The sequence below is a fragment of the Sminthopsis crassicaudata genome, chromosome 5 (assembly GCF_048593235.1).
Source record: "Sminthopsis crassicaudata isolate SCR6 chromosome 5, ASM4859323v1, whole genome shotgun sequence".
Classification (NCBI taxonomy): Eukaryota; Metazoa; Chordata; class Mammalia; order Dasyuromorphia; family Dasyuridae; genus Sminthopsis; species Sminthopsis crassicaudata.
In genome coordinates, this window is record NC_133621.1 from 137,069,121 (window position 1) to 137,092,117 (window position 22,997).

The 22,997-nt window shown below is 33.6% G+C and overlaps 1 long non-coding RNA gene across 1 annotated transcript in view; it reads left to right on the plus strand.

The window, feature by feature from the left end:
- Positions 1–22,997, plus strand: part of LOC141542482 (uncharacterized) — a 550,972-nt gene that overhangs the window by 306,340 nt on the left and 221,635 nt on the right. The window lies entirely within an intron of this gene.

The window sequence follows — 22,997 nt, forward strand, 5'->3', positions numbered from 1 at the left end:
CTTGAGACAAGTTAAATAGATGAATGATTTAAATATAAATATATAAATTTAAATTTAAATTTAACTCCAAAACATTATTTATTGAAATAAAAACCTAATCACATAATTAGAGAAATATTTGTCCTTGGTTATGCTTAGCTAATATGAAGAAAATAACAGTATTATCTAAATTAGTGTACTTATTCATTATTGTACCAATAAAGTATCAAATGATAACTTTAGAAAACTAAAAAATAAAGAAATTTAGCTGGAAAACCAAAATTCAAGGTAAATAATAAAAGTGGATAAAAATGGAGGTAGTAACACTAACTCTTAAACTATAATGCAAAGTAGTAATCATGAAAATAATATGATTCTGTTAAAATGGATAGATTGGACAATAGAACAAATTAGTTATATACCACTCTACAACATTAATAGCCTACTATTCAATAAGCACAAAACCTCATTTTGATAAAAAGTTCTGGGAAAACTGGACTTAGTCTGATGGAAATTAAATTTACAAAAATATAAAATAAACAAAAAAGAACCCTTTTCACAGAATATTTCACTAATAGATGTCTCATATCATCTTAAAAATATAGAAGGAAGGAGCTAATATTTATAAAAATAGGTCATATGCTATGTGACAAATAATCAAATATTATGAACAAGTAGATTTTTAAAGGAGAAAATTAATCTATCTATAGCCTTATGAAATAATACTCCAAATCACTAATAATTAGAGAAATGCAAGTTAGGTCAACTCTGAGGTTGGATTTTACACTAATTAGAAAGGTAAATTTGACTCCTCCAAAAAAGAAAAAAAAATGAATAGGGACTTCAGTGGAAAGAAGTATATTCATGGTCTGTTTATGGTATTGTTAATTGTACTAATCATTCTTTATATATATATATATATATATATATATATATATATATATATATATACACATATATATATATACATATATATGTATATATATGTATATATATACACACATATATATATATATATACATATATATATAGTTTTTATTTACCAGATATATGCATGGGTAATTTTACAATATTGACAATTGCCAAACCTTTTGTTCTAATTTTTCCCCTCCTTCCCCTCCACCCAGAAGGCAGGTTGACCAATACATGTTAAATATGCTAAAGTATAAATTAAATACAATATATGTATACATGTCCAAATAGTTGTTTTGCTGTACAAAAAGAATCGGACTTTGAAATAGTGTATAATTAGCCTGTGAAGGAAATCCAAAAAACAGGAAAACAAAATTAGAGGGATTGGGAATTCTATGGATTGGTTCATAGTCATCTCCTAAAGTTCTATTGCTGGATATAGCTGGTTCAGTTCATTACTGATTTATTGGAAGTGATTTGTAACTTTCATTATTGAAAATGGCCACATCCATCAGAATTGATCATCATACAGTATTGTTGTTGAGGTATATAACAATCTCCTGGTCCTACTAACTTCACTCAGCATGAATTCATGTAAGTCTCTCCAGGCCATTCTGAAATCATCCTGTTGGTCATTTCTTACGTTACATAACAATAATATTCCATAATAGCCACATGCCACAATTTATTCAGACAGTCTCCAATTGATGGGCATCCATCCACAGTTTCTGGCAACAACTAAGAGGGCTGACACAAACATTCTTGAACATACAGGTCCCTTTCCCTTCTTTAAGATCTCTTTGGGATATAAACCCAGTAGTAACACTGCTGGGTCAAAGGTTATGCATAGTTTGATAAATTTTTGAGCATAGTTCCAAATTGCTCTCCATAGTGGCTGGATGTATTCACAATTCCACCAGCAATGTATTAGTGTCCCCTGTTTTCCCACGTCCCCTCCAACAGTCTGCATTACCTTTCTTTGTCATTCTAGCCAATCTGACAGGTGAGTAATGGTTTCTCAGAGTTGTCTTAATTTGCCTTTCTCCGATTAACAATGACTCCGAGCATCTTTTCATATGATTAGAAATAGTTTTAATTTCTTCATCTGAGAATTGTCTGTTCATATCCTTTGACCATTTATCAATTGTAGATTGGCTTGATTTCTTATAGAGTCAACTCTCTATATATTTTGGAAATGAGGCCTTTATTGGAAACTTTGACTGTAAAAATGTTTTTTTCCCCCAGTTTATTGTTTCCCTTCTAATATTATCTGCATTAGTTTTGTTTGTACAAAAACTTTTCAATTTGATATAATCAGTTTTCTACTTTGTGATCAACAATGATCTCTAGTTCTTCTTTGGACATATATTCATTCCTCTTCCACAGGTCTGAGAGGTAAACTATCCTATGTTCTTCTAATTTATTTATAATCTCATTCGTTATTCCTAGGTCATGAACCCATTTTGACCTGACCTTGGTGTACAGTGTTAAGTGTGGTTCAATGTCTAGTTTCTACCATATTAATTTCCAATTTTCCCAGTCAAACAATGAGTTCTTATCCCAAAGGCTGGGGTCCTTGGGTTTGTGAAACACTACATTATTAGAGTTATTGATTATTTTGTCCTTTGGACCTAACCTATTGCACTGATCAACTAGTCTATATCTTAGCCAATACCAAATGGTTTTGGTAACTGCTGCTCTATAATATAATTTTAGATCTGGTACAGCTATGCTACCTTCATTTGATTTTTTTGTTCATTAATTTCTTTGAATTTCTTGACCTTTTGTTTTTTCCATATGAACTTTGTTGTTATTTTTACTTAAAATAGTTTTTTGGGAGTCTGATTAGTATAGCACTAAATAAATAGATTGGTTTAGGTAGTATTGTCATGTTTATTATATTTGCTCTCTCTATCCATGAGTATTTAATATTTTTCCAATTGATTATATCAGACTTAATTTGTGTGGAAAGTGTTTTGTAGTTTTGCTCATATAGTTTCTGATTATCCCTTGGCAAATAGATTCCTAAATATTTTATACTATAGGAATGGATTTGCTCTTTGTAACTTTAACTGTTGGATTTTGTTAGTGACATATAAGAATGCTGATGATTTCTGTGGGTTTATTTTGTACCCTGCAAATTTGCTAAAGTTGTGGATTATTTCTAATAGCTTTTTAGTAGAATCTTTGGGATTCTCTAAGTATACCATCATATCATCAGCAAAGAGTGATAATTTGGTTTCCTCATTACCTACTCTAATTCCTTTAATCTCTTTCTCCACTCTTATTGCTAAATCTAGCATTTCTAATACAATATTGAATAGTAATGGTGATAGTGGACCACCTTGTTTCACTCCTGATATTAATGGGAATGGTTGCAGTCTTTTCCCAATACATATGATGCTTATTGATGGTTTTAAATAGATGCAACTGATTATTTTAAGGAAAAGTGCATTTATTCCTATACTCTCAAGTGCTTTTAATAGAAATGAATGTTGGATTTTATCAAATACTTTTTCTGGATCTATTGAGATGAACATATGATTTTTGTTTATTTGGTTATTAATATTGTCAATTATACTGATAGTTTTCCTAATATTGAACCAGCCCTGCATTCCTGGTATAAATCCTACTTGATCATAGTGTAATATCCTGGGGATGATTTTCTTAAGTCTTTTTGCTAATATCTTATATAAGATTTTAGCATCAATATTCATTAGGGAGATAGGGAGTTTTGTTTCTCCGTTTTCAACCTACCTGGTTTGGATATCAGTACCATGTCTGGGTTGTAAAATGAATTTGGTAGGACTACCCCATTCCCTATTTTTTCAAATAGTTGATGTAACATTGGAGCTAATTGTTCTTTGAATGTTTGGAAGAATTCACCTGTAAATCCATCTTAGGGAGTTAATTAATAGCTTGTTCTATTTCTTTTTCTGAAATGGCACTATTTATGCAATTCAATTCCTCCTCTGTTAATCTAGAAAGCCTATATTTTTGGAGGAAGCCCTCCATTTCACTTAGGTTATCAAATTTATTGACATAAAGTTGGGCAAAGTAACAATTTATGTTTTCTATAATTTCCACCTCCTTGAGGGAAAGTTCCCCCTTTTCATTTTTAAGATTAACAATTTCATTTTTCTCTCTCCATTTTCTAATCAGATTTAACAAAGGTTTATCTATTTTATTGCTTTTTTTTATAAAACCAACTCTTAGTTTTATTTATTAGTTCAATAGTATTTTTACTTTCAATATTATTAATTTCTCCTTTTCATTTTAGAATTTCAAGTTTAGTATTTGATTGGAGGTTTTTAATTTGGTCTCTTTCTAGTTTTTTAAGTTGTAAGCCCAATTCATTGATCTTCTCTTTCTCTATTTTATTCAAGTAAGCCTCTAAAGATATAAAATTTCCCCTTATTATCACTTTAGCTGCATCCTACACATTTTGGTATGATGTCTCATTATTGTCATTATCTTGAATGAAATTAATTGTGTCTATTTGTTTGTTGTTTCACCCAACCATTCTTTAAGATGAGATTATTTAGTTTCCAATTACTTTTTGATCTATTTACTCCTAACTTTTTCTTGAATGTGGTTTTTATTGCAATCGTGATCTGAAAAGAAAGCCTTTACTATTTTTGCCTTCCCGCATTTAATTTTGAGATCTTTATGTCCTGATATATGGTCAATTTTTGTAATGGTTCCATGAAATGCTGAGAAGAAAGTATACTCCTTTCTGTCACAATTCAGTTTCTCCAAAGATCTATCAAACCTAATTTTCTTTCTTATTTGTTTTGTGGTTTGATTTATCTAATTCTGAGAGTACAAGATTGAGATCTCCCCCTATTATAGTTTTGCTGTCTATTTCTTCTTTCAACTCTCTCAACTTCTACTTTAGAAAGTTAGGTGCTATACCACTTGGTGCATATATATTTAATATTGAAATTGCTTCATTGTCTATGCTACCTTTTAGCAGGATATAGTTTCCTTCCTTATCTCTTTTAATTAGATCAATTTCTGCTTTTGCTTGATCTGAGATAAGGATGGCTATCCCTGCTTTTTTTTACTTCACCTGAAGCATAATAGAATCTGCTCTAGCCTTTTACCTTTACTCTCTATGTATCTCCCTACTTTAAATGTGTTTTCTGTAAACAACATATTGTAGCATTCTGACTTTTGATCCAGTCTGATATTAGTCTTCGCTTAATGGGAGAGTTCATCCCATTCACATTTACAGTTATTTCCTGCCAACATATTATCCCAAGATTATGGTTTTTTTCCCTTGCTCCCTCTGAACCCCTTCCCAAGTATCAAATTTATGAGCCCCACTTGTGTCGTGACTCTTTCTTTAGTATTTCTCCCTCCTCCCTTAAAATCCCTTTCCCTTTCTTATTCCCTCTCCTTATTACTCTTTCTCTCTTCTCTTTTCCTCTCCCCATTTTTAATGAGGTGAGAGAGAATTTTCTCCAATATATCAATTATTTTCTCTTTGAGCCAATTCTGATGAGAGTAAGAGTCACACAACGTTCCTCCCCATCTCTACCTTCCCTCCGATATGAGAGGTTTTCTTTGCCTCTTTCTGGGATGTATTTTCCCTCTTTTTATATCCCCTTTTCCCTTTTTTCTGACACTATCCCCTTTCCATTTATACTTCCCTTTTTTGTTATGTCATTAAAATCAAATTATACATGTAGTCTTAATGTATATCCACAACAGAAATACAGTTCTCAAGAGCTCCTTTTACCTTTTTCTGCTTCTCTTGAGTTCTATGGTTAGAGATCAAATTTTTTGTTTACATCTGTTTTTTTTTTTTTCCTTAGAAACATATGGAAATCATCTGTTTCATTAAATATCCATCTTCTTCCATGGAAGAAAATGCAAAACTTAGCGGGTAGTTTATTCTTGGCTGCATTCCAAGTTCTTTTGCCTTTTGGAATATCAGATTCCAGGCCCTTCAATCCTTTAATGTAGAGGCAGCCATATCTTGAGTGAACCTTATTGTGGCACCTTGATATTTGAATTTTTTTTTTTTTAAGGGACTTTCTCAGAATATATTCAATTAATTCTTTCAATGCCTATTTTACCTTCTGGTTCTATGAACTCTGGGCAGTTTTCTTTGATGATTTCATGTAAAATAGGATCTAGGCTCTTTTTTCATCATAATTTTCAGGAAGTCAAATAATCCTCAGATTATCTCTCCTAGATCTATTTTCCAGGTCTGTCATTTATTTTTTTTTGGTTTTGCTTGACTGATTCTTGGTATCTCAATGTATCATTCATTTCTATTTGTCCAGTTCTGATTTTTTTTTTTTGATTTATTAATTTTATAATTATAATTTTTTGACAGTACATATGCATGGGTATGTTTTTTTTTTACAACATTATCCCTTGTATTCACTTTTCCAAATTTTCTCCTCCCTCCCTCTACTCCCTCCCCTAGATGACAGGCAATCCCGTATATAATTAATATGTTATAGTGTATGCAAGGTACAATATATGTGTGTAAAACCAAATTTCTTTTTTGCATGGTAAGAATTGGATTCCGAAGGTATAAGTAACCTGAGTAGAAAGACAATAGTGCAAACATTTTACACTCCTTTCCCATTATTCCTTCTCTGAGTGCAGCTGTTTCTGTCCATCGTTGATCAAGTGGAACTGAATTGGGTCTTCTCTATGTTGAAGATATGCACTTCAATTAGAATATATCTTCATACAATATCATTGTTGAAGTTTTTAGTGATCTCCTGGTTCTGCTCATTTCACTCAGCATCAGATCATGTAAGTCTCTCCAAGTCTCTCTGGATTTATCCTGCTGTTCATTTCTTACAGAGCAATAATATTCCATAACATTCATATAGCATAATTTACCCAACTATTCTCCAATTGATGGACATACATTCATTTTCTAGTTTCTAGCCACTATGCAAAGAGCTACCACAAACATTTTGGTATATACAGGTCCCTTTCCTTCTTTAGCATTTCTTTGGGATATAAGCCCAGTAGTAGTATGGCTGGATCAAAGTGTATGCACATTTTGATACCTTTTTGGGCATAGTTCCAAATTGCTTTCCAGAATGATTGGATTGTTTCACAACTCTACCAACAATGCATCAGTATCCCAGTTTTCCCACATCCCCTCCAACATTCATCATTACCTTTTTCTGTCATCTTGGCCAATCTGACAGGTGTGTAGTGGTATCTCAGAGTTGTCTTAATTTGCATCTCTCTGATCAGTAGTGATTTGGAACACTCATATGAGTGGATATAATTTCAATTTAATCATCTGAAAATTGTCTGTTCATATCCTTTGACCATTTATCAATTGGAGATTGACTTGATTTCTTATAAATTAGGGTCAGTTCTCTATATGTTTTAAAAATGAGGCCTTTATCAGAACCTTTAACTGTAAAAATATTTTCCAAATTTGTTGCTTCCCTTCTAATCTTGTTTGCATTAGTTTTGCTTGTACAAAAGCTTTTTAATTTAATGTAATCAAAAACTTCTATTTTGTGATCAATAATAATCGCTACTTCTCCTTTGGACATAAATTCCTTCCTCCTCCACAACTCTGAGAGGTAGACTATCATCTGTTCCTCTAATCTATTTATGATCTCATTTTTATGACTAAATCATGGACCCAATTTGATCTTCTCTTGGTATATGGCTTTAAGTGTGCATCCATATCTAACATGTGCCAAACTAATTTCCAGTTTTCCCAACAGTTTTTTCTCAAATAATGTATTCTTATCCCAAAAGTTGGTATCTTTTGGTTTCTCAAACACTAGATTGCTATAGTTGTACCCTATTTTGTCCTTGTACCTAATCTGTTCCACTTATGAAATAATCTATTTCTTAGCAAATACCAAATGGTTTTGGTGACTGCTGCTTTATAATATAGTTTAGATCAAGTACAGCTAGACCACCTTCATTTGACTTTTTTTTTCATTAATTCCTTTGAAATTCTCATCCTTTTGTTCTTCTATATGAATTTTGTTGTTATTTTTTCTAGGTCATTAAAATAGTTTCTTGAGAGTCTGATTGGTATTGAACTAAATAAATAGATTAGTTTGGGGAATATTGTCATTTTTATTATATTTGCTCGGCCTATCCAAGAGCACTTAATGTCTTTCCAATTATTTCAATCTGACATTATTTTTGTGGCAAGTGTTTTCTAATTTTGCTCATCTAATTCCTGATTTTTCTTTGGTAGATGGATTCCCAAATATTTGATACTCTCAACAGTTGTTTTGAATGAAATTTCTCTTTGTAACAAATGCTGTTGCATTTTGTTGGTGATACATAAAAAAGCTGAGAATTTATGTGGATTTATTTTGCCTCCAGCAACTTTGCTAAAGTTGTAAATTATTTCTAATAGCTTTTTAGCAGAGTCTTTGGGGTTCTCTAAGTATACCATCATATCATCTGCAAAGAGTAATAGTTTGATTTCCTCATTTCCTACTCTTATTCCTTTAATCTCTTTCTTGACTCTTATTGCCGAGTCTAGCATTTCTCATGCAATATTGAATAATAATAGTGATAATAGGCAACCTTGTTTCACTCCTGATCTTACTGGGAAAGATTCCAGTTTATTTCCATTAAATATTATGATTACTGATGTTCTTAAATATATTCTCCTGATTATTCTAAGGAATAGTTGATTTATTCCTATACTCTCAAGAGTTTTTAGTAGGAATGGATGTTGTATTTTATCAAATGCTTTTTCTGCATCTATTGAGATGATCATATGGCTTTTATTAGTTTGATTATTAATATGGTCAATTATACTAATAGCTTTCCTAATATTAAACCAGCTCTGCATTTCTGGTATAAATCCTACTTGATCATAGTGTATTTTCCTGGAGATGATTTTTTGAAGTCTTTTTGCTATTATGTTATTTAAGATTTTAGCATCAATGTTCATTAAGGAGATTGGTCTATAGTTTTCTTTTCTCAGTTTTCAACTACCTGGTTTAGGTATCAGTGCTATGTCTGTGTCATTCCCTAGTTTTTCAAATAGTTTATATAACATTGAAGCTAATTGTTCTTTAAATGTTTTGTAGAATTCACATGTAAATCCATCTGGTCCTTGGCATTTTTTCTTGGGGAGTTGCTTAATAGCTTGTTCTATTTATTTTTCTGAAATGGGACTATCTAATCAGTTTACTTCCTCCTCTGTTACTCTAGATATTTTTTAAGGTAGTCATCCATTTCACTTAAGTTATCAAATTTATTGGCATAAAATTTGGCCAAGTAATTCCTTATCATTACTCTAATTTCCTCTTCATTGATGGAAAGACTCCCCTTTTCATTTTTAAGACTAACAAGTTTATTTTCCTCTTTCCTTTTTCTGATCAGATTTACCAAAGGTTTATCTATTTTATTAGCTTTTCCATAAAGCCAATTCTTAATTTTATTTATTAATTCAATATTTTTTTTTTGCTTTCAATATTACTGATTTCTCCATTTAATTTTAGAATTTCAAGTTTAGTTTTTGCTTGGGGGTTTTTAATTTGTCTTTTTCTAGCTTTTTGGGTTGCAGGCACAATTCATTGATCTTCTATTTCTCTATTTTATTCAAGTAAGCCTCTAAAGATATAAAATTTCCCCTTATTACCGCTTTAGCTGCATTCCACAAATTTTGGCATGATGTCTCATCGTTGTCATTATCTTGGGTGAAATTATCAATTGTTTCTATAATTTGCTGTTTCACCCAATCATTCTTTAAGATGAGATTATTTAGTTTCCATTTACTTTTGGATCTTTTTACCCATAATTTTTGTTGAATGTGTTTTTTATTGCGTTGTTATCTGAGAGGAAAGCATTTACTATTTCTGGCTTCCTGCATTTAATTTTGAGATCTTTATGTCCTAATATCTGGTCAGTTTTTGTATAGGTTCCATGAACTGCTGAGAAGAAAGTATATTATTTTCTATCACCATTCAGTTTTTTCCAAATTTCTGTTATACCAAAATTTTTTAATGTTCCATTGACTTCTTTATTTTCTTTCTTGTTTGTTTTGTGGTTTGATTTATCTAATTCTGAGAGTGCAAGTTTGAAATCTCCCACTATTATAGTTTTGCTGTCTATTTCTTCTTGCAACTCTCTTTACTTCTCCTTTAGGAAGTTAGATGCTATACCACTTGGTGTGTGTATATATATATATATATATATATATATATATATATATATATATATATATATTTAGTATTGATATGGCTTCATTGTCTGTGCTATCTTTTAGCAGGATACATAGTTTCTTTCCTTATCTCTTTTAATTAGATCAATTTCTGCTTTTGCTTGATCTGAGATAAGGATGGCTACCCCTCCTTTTTTTTACTTCACCTGAAGCATATTAGATTCTGCTCCAGCCTTTTACCTTTACTCTGTATGTATCTCCCTGCTTTAAATGTGTTTCCTATATACAACATATTGTAGCGTTCTGACTTTTGATCCAGTCTGCTATCCACTTCCACTTAATGGGAGTGTTCATTCCATTCACATTTACAGTTAAATTGACTAATTCTGTATTTCCTGCCATCGTATTATCCCTTAATTATGCTTTTTTTTCCTTTGTCCCCCATAAACTCTTCCCCAGTATTGAATTTATGGACCCCACTTTTGTCATGTACCCTCCCTTTTTAGTGTCCCTCCCTCCTCCTTTTAAGTCCCTTCCCTTTTCTTGTATCCTTCCCTTATTCCTCTTTTCTTTTTTCCTTTTCCTCTACCCCCTTTTAATGAGGTGTGAGAGAATTCTCTGAAAAACAAATATGTCAATTATTTACTCTTTGAGCCTACTCACACAATGTTCCTCCCCCTTTCTAAATTCCCTCAGATGTGTTAAATTTTCTTTGCCTCTTCCTGGGATATAGTTTCCTTCTTTTTATCTCTCCTTTCCTGTTTTCTGATACTATCCCCTTTACCTTACTAATTCCCTTTTTTATGTTATATGAGTATAATCAGATTATACATGGGGAGTTTCTGTATATCCACAACAGTAATACAGTTCTCTAGAGTTCTTTTCACCTTTTTCTGTTTCTCTTGAGTCTTGTGGATAGAAATCAAGTTTTTTGTTGTTTAAGTCTAGTTTTCTTTTTCCTTAGAAAAAAAATAGAATTCCTCTGTTTCATTAAATATCCATCTTCTTCCATCGAGGAAAATGCTAAACTTAGCTGGGTACTTTATTCTTGGTGGCATTCCAAGTTCTTTTGCCTTTTGGAATATCACATTCCAGGCCTTTCGATCCTTTAATGTGGAGGCAGCCAGATCTTGAGTGACCCTTATTGTGCCACCTTGATATTTGAATTGTTTTTCCCATCTGCTTGCAATATTTTTTCCTTAGTCTGGTAGTTCTGCAGCTTAGCCACAATGTTCTGTGGAGTTTTTTTTTTTTTTTTTTAGGGTCTTTTTCTTTGATGAATTCTGTCAACAACTATTTTCCCTTTTGTTTCTATTATTCCTGGACAGTTCTCTTTGATTATGTCATGTAAAATAGAATGTAGGCTCTTTTTTTCATCATAGTTTTCGGCAAGTCCAATGATCCTCAGATTATCTCTCCTAGATCTATTTTCCAGGTCTGTTGATTTTCCCAGCAAATATTTGACGTTATTCTCCAGCTTTTCTTTTCTTTCTTTCTTCTTCTTTTTTTTTTTTTTTTTTGTTTGTTTGATTTGTTTTGTTTGACTGATTCTTGGTGTCTCAAAGAATCATTCATTTCAATTTATTCATTCCTGATTTTTAATGTGTTATTTTCTTCATTCATATTTTTAGTTCTTTTTGTATATGTCCAATTGAGTTTTTAAATGAATTATTTTGCTCCGTGGAATTTTTTCCATTTCACTAATTTTTTTTGGTGAGTTATTTTCTTTTTCCAATTCACAAATCTTACTTTCTTGAGAATTTTTTATCTTTTCCAATATAGAAATCCTACTTTCCTGTAATTTTTAAACCTTTTCTAATTTACCAATTTTGTTTCCCTGCACCTCCTGTGAATTCTTTATTTTTTCCAACTCAAATTTCAGGACATTGTTACTCTCTAGCATAGATTCTCTTTCCTTTCCTCATTTTTCTTATAACTCTTAATTTTTTAATACTCTCTTCTAGGAGAGAGTTATGTGATGGGGAGAAGGTATCATTCCCCTTTAGGGTATTATCTGGAGACTGTCTGCTGTTAACCTCATAGGGGTTGGATACCCATTCTTCCTCTGTATAGAAGGTGTCAACCGTTCTCTTCAATTTCTCACTCATTGTTAAAACTCTGTGGGGTCTGCCCTTTGGGTAGGAAATTTACCATCTTTCTTTCAGATAGAATGAAATGCAGCACTTTTTAAAAAGTGCTAAGAAAGAGCTCTGGGAGAGAGTTCCCCTCCTCCACCCCCAAATGCCTCAGAGGAGGTTAGCACAACTGCATTGCAAGGAGTGCCCAGTGGGGAACCCCCGCTGTGTTGCCTAGATATTTTGCCTAGATAGTGCCAGTGGATATTAGCAGCTGACCCACAAAAAGCCCCTGCGCTCAATTTTGAAGTCTTTGCCGGGGAAGTGCAGTCACTGCAGGAGTTTCGCTGCTGCAAGATTTCCACTGCTTCAGACTGAGGTCTGCACTATGCACATTGGAGGCTGCCTGGGGCTGTGTCCCCCACTGTTCAGGTTCTTAACCGACTCAAGGAAAAGCCCCGGATAGCAGACAGCAGCTGCACAGCCATGCCAACATTGCTATTGTGTCACTACTGGTTTGGGGTAGTCATAGGATCTGGCTTTTTTTTTTTTTTTTTTTTTTTTTTTTTTTTGTTTTGTTTTGTTTTGTTTTGTTTTGTTTTTAAGTGGCTTTGATTTCTCTTCTGATCTGCTGTTTTACAAGCAAAGTAGAGCTATCAGCCTATGCCAGATTCCTTTATCTCAGTAGCTTCTCTGATCCCAGAGTTCTCCCCAACCCATTTGGCACAATGTGCTAGCCCCTAGTTCAACCCTGTCTGTGCTAGTCTTTTTTTTTCTCCCCTTGGAAAAGACCTTTTCTGACAAAATTCCAGATTCTCTTCAGCTGGTAAGTTGTGCTTCTAATTCTTGTGATTTTTACCAGTCTAGCGTTATTTTTGAGGCTGATTTAACTAGTTGATATTGGGGGTAAAAGGGAGCTTAGAAATTTGTGTGTATCTTTTCTGCCATCTTGGCTCCACCCCTTCAGTTCTGATTTTTAATGAGTTATTTTCTTCATTAGCTTTTTTTACTTCTTTTTGTATATATCCAACTGAGTTTTTAAATGAGTTATTTTGCTCTGTTGAATTTTTTTTTCATTTCACTAAATTTGTTTTTTAGTTAGTTATTGTCTTTTTCCAATTCACAAGTCCTACTTTCTTGGAAATTCTTTATCTTTTCCAATTCACAGATCCTACTTTCCTGTGAATTCTTTACCATTTCTAATTCAAAATTCAGGAAGTTATTTACCTTTTCGAATTCTCTTTCTTTCCCCAATTTTCTTCTTACTCTCTTTTGAGATTTTCAATTATCTTTTCTAGGAGAGCATCATTTGGGGTATTGCCTTGAGGCTTTCTGCTGTTAGTCCCCTTGGGATTGGAAACCTGCTCTTTTTCTGTATAGAAGCTATCAATCATTTTCTTCATTTTTAAAAAAATTATTTATTTATAATTTTTTGACAGCATATATGCATGATTAATTTTTTTAAGTGTTTATTTATATTTTTAATTCATTCATTTTCTTCTTCCTTTCCCCCTTTTGGCATCTTTGGGTATTTTACTACTCAAAAGCACTACCTTCTTGCACAGGAGTCATTTCCTATAATCCCAGCTGCTAGTTCCTTTCCTTTTAACATTATTTTTTAATTACTCTTGTTGATTAATAGTTGCCTCTGAGATTCGGGATATACTACTTAGGCACTGCTTCCTCCAAAAAACCTTTTCTGTTTCCCTAAGATGTTAGTGCTGTCATCATCTTCAAATTACCTAATACATTCTTTATATATATATATATATATATATATATATTTAAAATTTTTATTATATATTTTTTTATAATATTATCCCTTGTATTAATTTTTCCAAATTATCCCCCCCTCCTTCTATTCCCTCCCCCCAATGAAAGGCAATCCCATATATTTTACATGTGTTACAATATAACCTAGATACAATACATGTATATAAATACCATTTTCTTGTTGCACAATAAGCATTAGATTCTGAAGGTACATGTAACCTGGGCAGACAGATATTAGTGCTAACAATTTACATTCACTTCCCAGTGTTTCTTCTCTGGGTGTAGGTACCTCTGTCCATCATTGATCAACTGGAAGTGAGTTGGTTCTTCTTTATGTTGAAGATTTCCACTTCCATCAGAATATCTGCTCATACAGTATTGTTGTTGAGGTGTATAGTGATCTTCTGGTTCTGCTCATTTAGCTCAGCATCAGTTGATGTAGGTCTCTCCAAGCCTCTCTGTATTCCTCCTGCTGGTCATTTCTTACAGAGCAATAATATTCCATAACCTTCATATACCATAATTTACCCAACCATTCTCCAACTGATGGACATCCATTCATCCTCCAGTTTCTAGCTACTACAAAAAGAGCTGCCACAAACATTTTGGCACATATATGTCTCTTTCCGCTCTTTAGTATTTCTTTTGGATATAAGCCCAGTAGTAGTACTGCTGGGTCAAAGGGTATGCAGAGTTTGGTAACTTTTTGGGCATAATTCCAGATTGCTCTCCAGAATGGCTGGATTCTTTCACAACTCCACCAGCAAGGTATTAGTGTCCCAGTTTTCCCACATCCCCTCCAACATTCATCATTGTTTGTTCCTGTCATCTTAGCTAATCTGACAGGTGTGTAGTGGTATCTCAGAGTTGTCTTAATTTGCATTTCTTTGATCAATAGTGATTTGGAACACTCTTTCATATGAGTGGATATAGTTTCAATTTCTTCATCTGAGAATTGTCTGTTCATATCCTTTGACCATTTATCAATTGGAGAATGGTTCCGTTTCTTATAAATTAGGGTCAGTTCTCTATATATTTTGGAAATGAGACCTTTGTCAGAACCTTTGCTTTTAAAAATATTTTCCCAATTTGTTACTTCCCTTCTAATCTTGTTTGCATTAGTATTGTTTGTACAAAAACTTTTTAGTTTGATTTAATCAAAATCTTCTATTTTGTGATCAATAATGATCTCTAGTTCTCCTCTGGTCATAAATTCCTTCCTCCTATACAGGTCTGAGAGGTAGACTATCCTCTGTTCCTCCAATCTGTTTATGATTTCATTCTTTATGCCTAAATCATGGACCCATTTTGATCTTATCTTGGTATATGGTGTTAAGTGTGGATCCATATCTAATTTCTGCCATATTAATTTCCAGTTTTCCCAACAGTTTTTTCCAAATAATGAATTTTTATCCCTAATGTTGGTATCTTTGGGTTTGTCAAAGATTAGATTCGTATATATTTACCCTTTTTTGTCCTTTGTATCTAATCTGTTAAACTGATCTACCGTTGTATTCCTTAGCCAGTACCAAATGGTTTTGGTGACTGCTGCTATATAATATAGCTTAGATCAGGTACACTTAGACCACCTTCCTCTGAGTTTTTTTTCATTAGTTCCCTTGCAATTCTCGACCTTTTATTCTTCCATATGAATTTTGTTGTTATTTTTTCTAGGTCATTGTAATAGATTCTTGGGAGTCTGATTGGTAAAGCAATAAATAAATAAATTAGTTTGGGGAATATTGTCATCTTTATTGTATTCACTCGGCCTATCCAAGAGCACTGAATGTCTTTCCAATTATTTAAATCTGACTTTATTTTTGTGGCAAGTGTTTTGTAGTTTTTCTCATATAATTCCTGACTTTTCTTTGGTAGATGGATTCCCAAATACTTTATACTCTCAACATTTGTTTGGAATGGAATTTCTCTTTGTATCTCTTGCTGTTGCATTTTGTTAGTGATATATAAAAATGCCGAGGATTTATGTGGATTTATTTTGTATCCTGCCACTTTGCTGAAATTTTGAATTATTTCTAGTAGCTTTTTAGCAGAGTCTTTGGGGTTCTCTAAGTATACCATCATGTCATCTGCAAAAAGTGATAGTTTAATTTCCTCATTTCCTACTCTAATTCCTTGAATCTCTTTCTTGGCTCTTATTGCCGAGGCTAGCGTTTCTAGTACTATATTGAATAGTAATGGTGATAGTGGGCAACCTTGTTTCCCTCCTGATCTTACTGGGAAAGGTTGCAGTTTATTTCTATTGCATATTATGCTTACTGAAGGTCTTAAATATATGCTCCTGATTATTCTAAGGAATAGTCCATTTATTCCTATACTCTCAAGAGTTTTTAGTAGGAATGGATGTTGGATTTTGTCAAATGCTTTTTCTGCATCTATTGAGATGATCATATGGTTCTTATCAATTTGATTATTAATATGGTCAATTATATTAATAGTTTTCCTAATATTAAACCAGCCCTGCATTCCTGGAATAAATCCTACTTGATCATAGTGTATTTTCCTGGAGATGATTTTCTGAAGTCTTTTTGCTAATATCTTATTTAAGATTTTAGCATCAATATTCATTAAGGAGATTGGTCTATAATTTTCTTTCTCAGTTTTCGCTCTCCCTGGTTTAGGTATCAGTACCATGTCTGTGTCATAAAAGGAGTTTGGTAGGACTCCTTCATCCCCTATTTTTTCAAATAGTTTATATAGCATTGGGGCTAATTGTTCTTTAAATGTTTGGTAGAATTCAGATGTAAATCCATCTGGTCCAGGGGATTTTTTCCTGGGGAGGTGATTAATAGCTTGTTCTATTTCTTTTTCTGAAATGGGACTATTTAAACAATTTATTTTCTCCTCTGTTAATCTAGGAAGCCTATATTTTTGGAGGAAGTCATCCATTTCACTTAAGTTATCAAATTTATTGGCATAAAGTTGGGCAAAGTAATTCCTTATTATTTCTCTAATTTCCTCTTCACTGGTGGAAAGATTCCCCTTTTCATTTGTAAGACTAAGATTTTCCTCTTTCTTTTTTTTGATCAAATTTACCAAAGGTTTATCTATTTTATTGGCTTTTTCATAAAACCAACTCTTGGTTTTATTTATTAATTCAATAGTTTTTTTTACTTTCAATTTTATTGATTTCTCCTTTTAATTTTTGTATTTCAAGTTTAATTTTTGGTTGGGGGTTTATAATTTGGTCTTTTTCTAGCCTTTTAAATTGCAAGCCCAATTCGTTAATCTTCTCTTTCTCTATTTTCTTCAAATAAGCCTCTAAAGATATAAAATGTCCCCTTATTACTGCTTTAGCTGCATCCCAAAGATTTTGGTATGATGTCTCATCATTGTCATTATCTTGGGTGAAATTGTTAATTGTTTCTATAATTTGCTGTTTCACTCAGTCATTCTTTAAGATGAGATTATTCAGTTTCCAATTACTTTTTGGTCTATTTATCCCTAACTTTTTACTGAATGTAGCTTTTATTGCATTGTGGTCTGAGAAGAAGGCATTTATTATTTCTGCCTTCCTACAATTAATTTTGAGATCTATATGTCCTAATATATGGTCAATTTTTGTATAGGATCCATGAACTGCTGAGAAGAAAGTATATTCCTTTCTATTGCCATTCAGTTTTCTCCAAAGGTCTATCATACCTAGTTTTTCTAATGTTCTATTTACTTTTTTAATTCCTTTCTTGTTTGTTTTGTGGTTTGATTTGTCTAAATTTGAGAGTGCAAGGTTGAGATCTCCCACTATTATAGTTTTACTGTCTATTTCTTCTTGCAACTCTCTTTACTTCTCCTTTAGGAAGTTAGATGCTATACCACTTGATGCATATATGTTTAGTATCGATATGGCTTCATTATTTATGCTACCTTTCAGCAGGATATAGTTTCCTTCCTTATCTCTTTTAATTAGATGAACTTCTGCTTTTGCTTGATCTGAGATAAGGAGAGCTACCCCTGCTTTTTTGGCTTTACCTGAAGCATAATAGATTCTGCTGAAACCTTTCCCTTTACTCTATATGTATCTCCCTGCTTTAAGTGTGTTTCCTGCAGACAACATATTGTAGGGTTCTGATTTTTGATCCAGTCTGCTATCCCTCTCCGTTTGATGGGAGCGTTCATCCCATTCACATTTACAGTTAAAATTACTAATTCTGTATTTCCTGCCATCATATTATCCCCAGATTATGCTTTTTCCCTTGACCCCCCTGAACTCCTTCCCCAATATTCAATTTATAGACCCCCCTTGTGATGCGCAGCCCTCCCTTTTTTTTTTTTTAGTATCCCTCCCCCCTCCCTCCACGTCCCTTCCCTTATTCTCCTTTTCCTTTTCCCTTTTCCTCTCCCCCCTTTTAATGAGGTGAGAGAGAATTCTCTGAAAAACACATATGACAATTATTTACTCTTTGAGCCTCTTCTGATGAGAGTAAGATTTACACATTGATTCTCCCCCTCTCTAAATTCCCTCAGGTATGGTGTATTTTCTATGCCTCTTCCTGGGATGTAGTTTCCCTCTTTTTATCACTCCCTCCCCTTTTTCTGATACTCCCCCTTCCCTTTACTACACCGCCTCCTTTTTTTTCTTTTATATCAGTAAAATTAAATTATCCATGTGTACTTTCTATATACCCACAACAGAGATATAGTTCTCAAGGGTTCTGTGTACCTTTTTCTGTTTCTCTTCAGTCTTGTGGATGTAGATCAAATTTTATGTTTAAGTCTGGTTTTTTTCTTAGAAACATATGGAATTCCTCTATTTCATTGAATGACCATCTTCTTCTATGGAAAAAGATGCTAAACTTAGCTGGGTAGTTTATTCTTGGTTGCAATCCTTGATATTTTGCCTTACAGAATATCAGGTTCCAGGCCCTTCTATCTTTTAATTTGCAGGCATCCAGATCTTGGGTGACCCTTATTTTGGCACCTTGGTATTTAAATTGTTTTTTTCTAGCTGCTTGCAGGATTTTCTCCTTTGTGTGGTAATTCTGCAGCTTAGCCACAATATTCCGTGGTGTTCTTTTTTTAGGGTCTATTTCAGAAGGAGTTCGATGAATTCTTTCTACATCTACTTTCCCCTCTGTTTCTATTATCTCTGGACAGTTCTCTTTGATAATTTCCTGTAAAATAGAATCTAGGCTCTTTTTTTGGTCATAGTTTTCGGGAAGTCCAATGATCTGCAGATTATCTCTCCTAGATCTATTTTCCAGGTCTATAGATTTTCCCAGTAAGTATTTGACGTTGTTCTCCAGCTTCTCATTTTCTTTGTTTTGTTTGACTGATTCTTGGGTTCTCAATGAATCATTCATTTCTATTTGTTCCATCCTGAATTTTAAGGAGTTATTTTCTTCATTCACAGTTTTTAGTTCTTTTTGTAAATGCCCAGTTTCATTTTTAAATGAATTATTTTGCTCTATTGAATTTTTTTCCATTTCCCTATTTTTTTTTTTTTTTTTTTGAGAATTATTTTCTTTTTCCAATTCAGAAATTCTATTTTCTTGGGACTTTTTTATCTTTTCCAATTCAGAAATCCTGTTTTCTTGAGACTTTTTTATCTTTTCCAATTCAGAAATCCTACTTTTCTGTGATTTTTTTACCTTTTCTAATTCACTAATTTTGTTTCCCTGCATCTCCTGTGAATTCTTTATTTTTCCAACTCCAATATCAGAACGTTGTTATTCTCTGTCATAGCTTCTCTTTCCTTTCTCCATTTTTCTTCAAACTCTCTTAACTTTTTAATAGTCTCTTCAAGGAGAGAGTTATGTGATGGGGAGCAGGAATTGTTCCCCTTTACGTTGTTATCTGCTGACTCTCTGCTGTTAACTTCCTCAGGGTTGGATACCTGCTCTTTCTCTGTGTAGAAGGAATATATGGTTTTTTTGGGCTTCTTGCTCATACTTAAAAAATCTTTTGGGGTCTGTCCCTGGGGTAGGAAATTATTTATGTATTTCTTTACCAGATTCCTCCCAGACAGGATGGATGTTGCCGCCCCTGCGACTGAGCTAAGAGAGAGCTTTGGGAGAGAGTTCCCCACACCCTCCCTGGAAGTACCTCAGAAGTGACTAGCACTGCTGTGCCCTGAGGGCGCTGTGTTTTAGCAGCTTCCCTGAGGTTTGAGACTGAACAGTAAAGGCGACTCAAAGTCTAGCCTATGTGTCCCGGTGGGACGTGGATGTCTGCAGCAGGTGACTTGCAAAGCCCCTGCGCTCAAACTGGAAGTGTCTGCCAGAAACTGAGGTCCCTAGTTCAAAGGTTCCGCTTCTCTGGGACTTCCATTCCACCACCTCCAGCTGATCCAGGCACTATGCGTTACCGCCCCGCCCACTCTTCAATCTCTTAACTACCCCAAGGTAAAAGGCTGGATTGCCTATGATGGCCACACCCCCAGTGCCCAGATCTGCTGAGTCACCCCTGGGATCTGGGAAGATCCAATCTGGTTTTAAATTGTAAAGTGGCTTATATTTCTCTTCTGAACTGCTGTTTTATAAGCAGAGAAGAGCTAAAAGCCTGTGCCAGATTCTTTTATCTCAGTGGATTCTCTGATCCCAGAGCCCTCCCCAGCGCGACCGGCGCAGTGTGCCACTACCCCATCGTTTGTGCTGGCCTCTCTTCTTCCCTGAGAGGTGACCTTTCCTGCTGAAACTCCAGATTCTCTTCAGCTGGTAAGTCGTGCTTCCAGTCCTTGTGGATTCTATCAGTGCAACACTATTTCTGAGGCTGATTGAATCTAGTTGGTTGTGAGGGAAGAAAGGAGCTTACACAGTTGTGTGTATCTTCTCTGCCATCTTGGCTCCACCCCCCCTCCTTTTCATTTTTAAGACTAACAATTTGATTTTCCTCTTTCGGTTTTCTAATCAGATTTACCAAAGTTTTATCTATTTTATTGGCTTTTTCATAAAACCAACTCTTTGTTTTATTTATTAATTCAATAGTTTTTTTACTTTCAATATTCTTGATTTCTCCTTTTAATTTTTATATTTCAAGTTTGATTTTTGGTTGGGGGTTTTTAATTTGGTCTTTTTCTAGCTTTTTAAGTTGCATTCCTAAGTCATTAAACTTCTTTTTCTCTGTTTTGTTCAAATAAGCCTCTAAAGATATAAAATTTCCCCTTATTACCGCTTTAGCTGCATCCCACAGATTTTGGTATGATTTCTAATCAATGTCATTATCTTGGGTGAAATTATTAATTGTTTCTATAATTTGCTGTTTCACCCAGTCATTCTTTAAGATGAGATTATTCAGTTTCCAATGACTTTTTGGTCTATTTACCCCTAACTTCTTACTGAATGTAGCTTTTATTGCATTGTGATTTGAGAAGAAGGCATTTATTATTTCTGCCTTCCTACATTTAATTTTGAGACCTTTATTTCCTAATATATGGTCAATTTTTGTATAGGATCCTTGAACTGCTGAGTAGAAAGTATATTCCTTTCTATCGCCATTCAGTTTTCTCCAAAGGTCTATCATACCTAGTTTTTCTAATGTTCTATTTACTTTTTTAATTTCTTTCTCATTTGTTTTGTGGTTTGATTTGTCTAAATCTATGAATGCAAGGTTTAGATCTCCCACTATTATAGTTTTACTGTCTATTTATTCTTGCATTTCTCTTAACTTTTCCTTTAGAAAGTTAGATGCTATACCACTTGTATTTAGTATTGATATGGCTTCATTGTTTATGCTACCTTTTAGCAGCATATAGTTTCCTTCCTTATCTCTTTTAATTAGATCAACTTCTGCTTTTGCTTCATCTGAAATAAGGATGGCAACCCCTGCTTTTTTTGGCTTTACCTGAAGCAAAATAGATTCTGCTCAAACCTTTTACCTTTACTCTCTATGTATCTCCCTGCTTTAAGTGTGTTTCCTGCAAACAACATATTATAGGTTTCTGACTCTTGATCCAGTTTGCTATCCGTCTCAGTTTGATGGGAGTGTTCATCCCATTCACATTTACAGTTAAAATTACTAATTCTGTATTTCCTGCCATCATATTATCCCAAGATTATATTTTTCCCTTGACCCTCCTGACCCCCTTCGCCTATATTTAATTTATATACCCCACTTGTGACGTGCAACCCTCCCTTTTTTTAGTATCCCTCCCCCCCTCCTTCCAAGTCCCTTCCCTTATTCCCTTTTCCTCTCTCCCCTTTTAATGAGCTGAGAGAGAATTCTCTGAAAAACAATTAGGTCAATTATTTACTCTTTGAGGCTCTTCTGATGAGAGTAAGATTCACACAATGTTTCTCACCCTCTCTAAATTCCCTCAGATATGGTATAGTTTTTATGCCTCTTCCTGGGATGTAGTTTCCCTCTTTTTATCACTCCTTCCCCTTTTTCTGATACTACCCCCTTCCCTTTACTACTGCTCCCTTTTTTATATCAGTAAAATCAAATTATTAATGCGGACTTTCTATATATCCACAACAGAGTTACAGTTCTCAAGGGTTCCGTGTACCTTTTTCTGTTTCTCTTCAGTCTTGTGGATGTAGATCAAAATTTTTGTTTAAGTCTGTTTTTTTTTTTTTCTTCTTCTTAGAAACATATGGAATTCCTCTTTTTCATTGAATGACCATCTTCTCCCATGGAAAAAAATGCTAAACTTAGCTGGGTAATTTATTCTTGGATGTAATCCTTGATCTTTTGCCTTTTGGAATATCAGGTTCCAGGCCTTTTGATGTTTTAATGTGGAGGCAGCCAGATCTTGAGTGACCCTTATTTTTGCCCCTTGATATTTGAATTGATTTTTTCTAGCTGCTTGCAATATTCTTTCCTTTGTGTGGTAATTCTGCAGCTCAGCCACAATATTCCGTGGATTTTTTTTTTTTTTTTAGGGCCTTTTTCAGAAGTTGTTCGATGAATTCTTTCCTCGGCTATTTTCCCTTCTGTTTCTATTATGTCTGTACAGATCTCTTTGATGATTTCCTGTAAAATAGAATCTAGGCTCTTTTTTTGGTCATAGTTTTCAGGAAGTCCAATGATCCTCAGATTATCTCTCCTAGATCTATTTTCCAAGTCTAAAGATTTTCCCAGTAAGTATTTGACGCTATTCTCCAGCTTTTTTTTTTTGTTTGTTTGTTTGTTTTGTTTTGTTTTGTTTTGTTTTGTTTTGTTTTGTT